The sequence below is a fragment of the Crocodylus porosus genome, unplaced genomic scaffold (genome assembly GCF_001723895.1).
Source record: "Crocodylus porosus isolate Cpor-Errol unplaced genomic scaffold, CroPor_comp1, whole genome shotgun sequence".
Lineage (NCBI taxonomy): Eukaryota > Metazoa > Chordata > Crocodylia > Crocodylidae > Crocodylus > Crocodylus porosus.
This window is the reverse complement of record NW_017728907.1, coordinates 7812058-7817999: the sequence shown is the minus strand read 5'-3', so window position 1 is coordinate 7817999 and position 5942 is coordinate 7812058. Positions and strand designations below refer to the sequence as shown.

At 42.2% G+C, this 5942-nt stretch overlaps 1 long non-coding RNA gene across 1 annotated transcript in view; it reads right to left on the bottom strand.

Moving 5' to 3' along the window:
* LOC109307612 overlaps positions 1-4399 on the bottom strand; it is a 15239-nt gene extending 10840 nt beyond the window's left edge. The window contains exon 1 of the long non-coding RNA XR_002100312.1: positions 4272-4399. This is a non-coding gene — a long non-coding RNA (uncharacterized LOC109307612). The remainder of the gene's footprint in view (positions 1-4271) is intronic.
* Between the last annotated feature and the right edge of the window lie 1543 nt (positions 4400-5942).

Here is a 5942-nt window from a genome sequence, read left to right as displayed (position 1 = left end):
TCCCCTGCACGAACTCGGCGCTAACTCGAGCACCTGTTTGCGCAGCCTGTTCGCGCGGCTCCGGTCTTCTTTAGATGTCTTCTTTATTAAAGTGGCAGTCTATTACTACCTTTTTTCATGCCACTAATTTTCTTCTGATGTGGCATAACAAAGGGTAGCGATGTCTATTAGATAAGAATTTGTACTGCCTTAAAAAAATATTATGGCAGCACACATGGGACATCCAGCAATGTCTATTTCCACACTCTCTCCCTCTCTTATTCTCTCTCCTGCATACATGCGCACATGTGCACACACACATACACGTATACTATTTCAAAGAACCAGAGGATCAGCTCCTAAAACAGAATAGTCATTTAAGTGCTATCCTATTAAACATTGCTTGATTCTGAAAAAAATAAGTTAACATTTTCCATTTTAAACTTTAGTCTAAGTCACAATAAGTACATAAGGCAAGAAGAAGGATTCACTCACTTTTTTCTTTTACTGTTCTTTTTCAGGGACTCAAGAAAGATGTGATAGCTTCAGACTTTGCCATTAAAATATAATTTACATGTCTAATAAGTGGAATAGCATTCTGACCCATAGTGATAATTTAGTATATTTTTCGTATTTGGATGCCAGTATTTGGATAGATATAATCTAAGGTCAAGATTTTCAAAGCTACACAGCAGACTTAGTCACATATGTTGCATACATTTCACTAGTAGTTGCTGGTCAAATCTTCTGTGATGAAAGTCTCAACATGCCCTTTCATAGCCAGTTATAAATGCTTAGAACCTCTGCAGGTGAAGTGACTTTCTTCAAGCTGCCTAAATATTATAACAGTGACATCTGGGTGAGAGCTATGTAGAAGGTGTCTACATCCTTTGAATGACTTTGAGCCTTTCAGCTTTCATTTTTTTCTGATTATAACACTTGTGTTTTGAATTCCGGATATACTGTTTAAAATTCTCCAGGCCCCTGCTGCAGCTCAGCTAGACTTTTCTGTATATTAGACCCAAGGACCTTCCACAACATGGCTATACATAACTAGGCCAGCAAATGTACCTGCTTCCTGCTCAATTAGAGAGTGGCAACTGGAGAATAATAAAGCAATTATCATCAGAGCTAGTTCCTGTTGAATGAAGCTATCCAGTTTAAATCTGCTTCTTATTGATATGTTATAAGCCAACCTTACCAGCTTCTTGTACATTCCAGTTTACAGCCTGGCTAGCTGTAGCTGTTTTCTTGCCATTTTCAGAGTCCCTTGACTACATGACAGTTTCTACTACATGACAGTTTCTTCTTGTACACATCCCTTCTCTTTTGTTTTATTTTATAATATGATTATAAATAAATAAAAGAAGTCAATGTTAAGGCAGAAAGGGTGAGTGCCAATGTCAATCCCTCTCTGCCAAAAGCATGCATTATGAAAAATCCCTTTTCATACAATTAAGAGGTTTTTCATGCATGGTTTCAGGGACTGTGGTAATGCTTTAAAGACTCCACAGTTCTGTACTAAAATAAAATAATTACATTATTTTGAGATCCTTGTCATCAGACTGTGCAGTAGCTTGACTAAGCATTAAAGAGATTCATTTTAAGAGATATGTTTACAGTGTATAAATATTCCTATGATACCGAAGATAGTATCTGCATGTAAATCTCACTGTACATTTTCCATGTATCATGAGAGAAGACGAGGAAAAAGTTTAAAATACAAAGATACAAATAATTTAAGTAACATTCACATATCCCTTTAAACCTACATTGTCATGATGAAGCTCATTAATGACCCCAATTCAACAACATTCTTAAGCGTGTCCTTACCAGTAAGTATAAAATTAGTCCTATTGTTATCAGTGAGATTGTTCATGTACATATCAATACTAGGACTGTGCAAAGCTTTTGTTGCTGATTCACTTTGGAAAAGATTCTGCCCAATTGGCAGCCAAATCTCCAAGTTCAAATCAAATCAGGAGACCCTTTAATCTCTCTGAATCAAACCAGAACCCTTCAAATTGATTCGGAAAGATTTGATGATTCAGACATAGGCACAGCTTCACATGTTTTTTCTATATACCTCAAGGTACCAGGTGGCTTGTGAATGCTGAGAGAGCGAGGTGGATAGATCATTCTATGGGAGCTCAGGGAGGGTCCCCAGCATACTCAGCGGTGGACCCAGAAATGGACCAGAACCACTTCTGGTCTACTTTCAGGTCCACTGCAGAGAGCATCCCCCCTGTTCCCTTGCTCGGCGACTGGTTCCTCCTAGGTCTGGGGGTGCTCCTAAGCCTGGGAGATGGGTGTGCCGCCAAGCACGTGGGCCTCCCCTCATGATTCTCTGGGATGCTCCATCCACCCCACCATCACAAGCCATGCCTGGTACCTCAAGGTATGTAGAAAAAACATTTAAAGCTCTGTCTATGGCCGAGTCACTGATTCCCCAAATCAGCATCAAGTCTTCAGATTCGGATTCAACTGAATCAAATTGGGACACTGATCCGAATCAATAAATCAAATCACTGTCCCTGATTCGGGCCAAATCCAAATCTGAATTGAATACAGCCCATTTTGTACACCCCTAATCAACACCATTTTGTTTGCTTGGTTTTTTCCCCTTCACATTTCCTATATTCAGCAGATGTAATTAATTGCTTCTGAAAATCCCAGGAACATAAACCCTGATGGCTTTAACTTCCAGCCCCAACACGTCTCATTGACTTACATATACAATACATAAGAATGGGAAATCACTACACATATAGGCCCCGATACTGCAGACCAGAGGCCCCTTCTACAAGTTACACTTAAGAAATGATTAACCAGTTAATCATGCATTGTGACCCAGCTACACATTTAATCAATTAGTGGCATAATAAAATATGCAAAAAGATACAACGTTATTCATCAAAAAATGTGTAATAACTTTGTAGATTGTTTTAATCATGCCATTAATTGAATGTGTGGTCAGATGCTCCCCTGTGGGTGGGAGCCCCATTACATGAGGAGCTCCCAGCCACAGGGGTGCATCACCCACGACCAGCCCTACAGCTGACAAAGCTCACAGTGGTGGCAGCATTCTTGGCTCTGTGAGTCTCATCAGCTTTGGGGTTTGCAGTGGGGACAGAGCTGTTGGCTGCAGGGCTTGCAGGAGTAGGGAGAAAACTACCCCCATTGCAAGACCCACACCACAGGAGGTTCTCAGTGGGAGCAGAATTTTCCTTGTTGTGCCTGCTGCAAATCTTGAAGCCAATGAGGGTTGCAACAGGGACACTGAGGAAAACACTGCCCCTGCTGCAAGCCTCGATTCCCACCCATGCTGCAGGGATTGCAGCAAGGGATGTAACGGGAATGCTGCTCCAGGTGTGAGCCCTATTAGCTGTAGGGCTCACAGCCATTGGAGATGGTGCAGGAGGAGCACAGGATCATGTTCCTGATCTCTCCCTGCACAGGCAATAATGCACAATGGGATTTAATCATGTGCTATCCCACAGCCTTGGGAACATATCCACTTGGCCACACACACAATTTAAGGCATGATGCAGACCAGTCACAAAGTCATTACACATAGTTTTTGTAATAACTTTGTGGCTTATTGCTTGTTTTATCATGCCATTAATTGCATTAAAGTGTGGCAGTTATTACTTAAGATATGAGTAATTATTTTAAAAAACACTCAGCACAAGAAGCTAGGGATAAGTGATCTTCCTATCCTGTATTGTTCATGCTGGGCACTTCTTTAAATCAGTGCATACAGCAGGGGATCATGGAGCTCCCCAGGTGCACTTTGGGGGACACTGTGAGCCCAACACCAGAGCACCCTTTCCTGATGTTTGGCTTACAATGCCCAGGGAACTGAAAAAGACAGACAGGCATTCCATGGGTGCTTTCAGCTGTATACCCACTTGCATTGTTGCGAGCCTAACATCAGAGAAATACCCCTGATGCTGGGTTCACTGAGCCCTGTCCTTCTAAAAAATAAGCAAAATGGAAGCCTGGAAAACTAACATGGGAGAAGTGTAAGAATACTGCTTAGGCTTGTAGGGATGAAGTCAGGAAGGCCATATGCAGTTGGATTTGCAGCTAGTAAGGGATGTGGAAGGCAACAAGAAGGGTTTCTACAAGTATGCTGGCAACAAGAGGAAGGTCAGAAAAAGTTTGGGCCCCTTACTAAATGGGAGAGGCAACCTAGTGACATATGATAAGGAAAAGGCTGAAGTACTCAATACCTTTTTGCCTCAGTCTTCACAAGCAAGTTCAGCTCCCAGAATACGGAACTGGGCAACAGTTTGGAGAGAAGGTGAGCATCCCTCAGTGGTGATAGAACAGGCTAGGGACTATTTAGAAAAGCTGGAAGTGTACAAGTACATGGGGCTGGAGGCAATGCATCTGAGGATGTTGAGGGAGTTGGCTAATGTGATCACAGAGCTGCTGGCCATTATCTTTGAAAACTTGTGGCAATTGGGGGAGGTCCCGGACAATTGGAAAAGGGCAAATATAATTCCCATCTTTAAAAAAGTGAAGATGAAGAATCCAGGGAACTACAGACCAGTCAGGCTCATCTCAGTCCTCCCAAAAACCATGGAGCAGATCCTCAAAGAATCCATTTCTAAGTACTTGGAGAAGAAGAAGGTGATTAGGAATAGTCAGCATGGATTCAGCCAGGGCATGTCATGCCTGACCAACCTGATTGCTTTCTATGATTAGATGACTGGCTTTGCAAGAGATGACTGGCTGTGGGGAAAGTAGTGAATGTGATCTACCTTGACTTTAGTAAGGCTTTTGATGCCATCTCCCACAGCATTCTTATGAGCAAGCTGGATGAATGAACTATAAGGTGAAAGCTTCCTGGATTGTTGGGCTCAATGGGTAGTAATTAATGGCTCAGTCTAGTTGGCAGCCTGTATCAAGTGGAGTGCCCTAAGGGTTGGTCTTGGGGCGGTTTTGTTTAATATCTTCATTAATGATCTGGAAGCTGGGGTGGATTGTACCATCAGCAAGTTCCTGGATGACATGAAGCAGAGGGTGTAGTAGATATTTTGGAGGGTAGGGGTAGAATTCTAAGTGACCTGGACTAATTGGAGGATTGGACCAAAAGTAATAACATGAAGTTCCAGAGGGACAAGTTCAAAGTCCTGCACTTAGGATGAAAGAACTATACTGCTACAGCCTGGGGATTGACTGGCTAAGCAGCACCTCTGCAGAAAATGACCTGGGGGTTACAGTGGACAATAAGATGGATATGAGTCAGCAGTGTGCCCTTGTAGCCAAGAAGACTAAACAGCATAATGAGCTGCATTAGTAGAAGTGTTACCAGCAGATCTAGGGAAATAATTATTTTCCTCTATTCCACACTAGTGAGGCCACATCTGGAGTTCTGTGTCCAGTTTTGGGCCACCCACTGTACAAAGGATGTGAAAAAGTTGCAAAGAACCCAAAGGAGGGCAACAAAAATGATGAGGAGGCTAAGTAACATGAGTTCTGAGGAGAGGCTGGGGGAACTGAGTTTATTTAGTATGAAGAAGAGAAGACTGAGAGGGAACTTGATAGTACCCTTCAGCTACCTCAACAGTGGTACCAAAGATAAGAGAGCTAGACTATTCTCAGTGGTGGCAGATGACAGAACAAGGAGCAATGGTCTCAAGTTGTAGCAAGGGAAATTTAGTTTGGATATCGGGAAAAACTCTCTCACTTTCAGGTGAGAATGTCTCAGGTTACCTAAAGGGGTGGTGGAATCTCCATCCTTGGAGGTTTTTAATGTCTGGCTCAACAAACCCTGGGTAGGATGATCTACTTGGGGATCATCCTGCTTGGAACTAGATGAACTCCTGAGGTCCCTTCCAATCCTAATTTTCTATGATTCTCTGCACAGTGGTTTTCTGCATAAAAAGAAGCTAAAATTATCTATTAAATTATTTATGGTGAATTATTCATTCATCTGCAATACAGAGATAGAG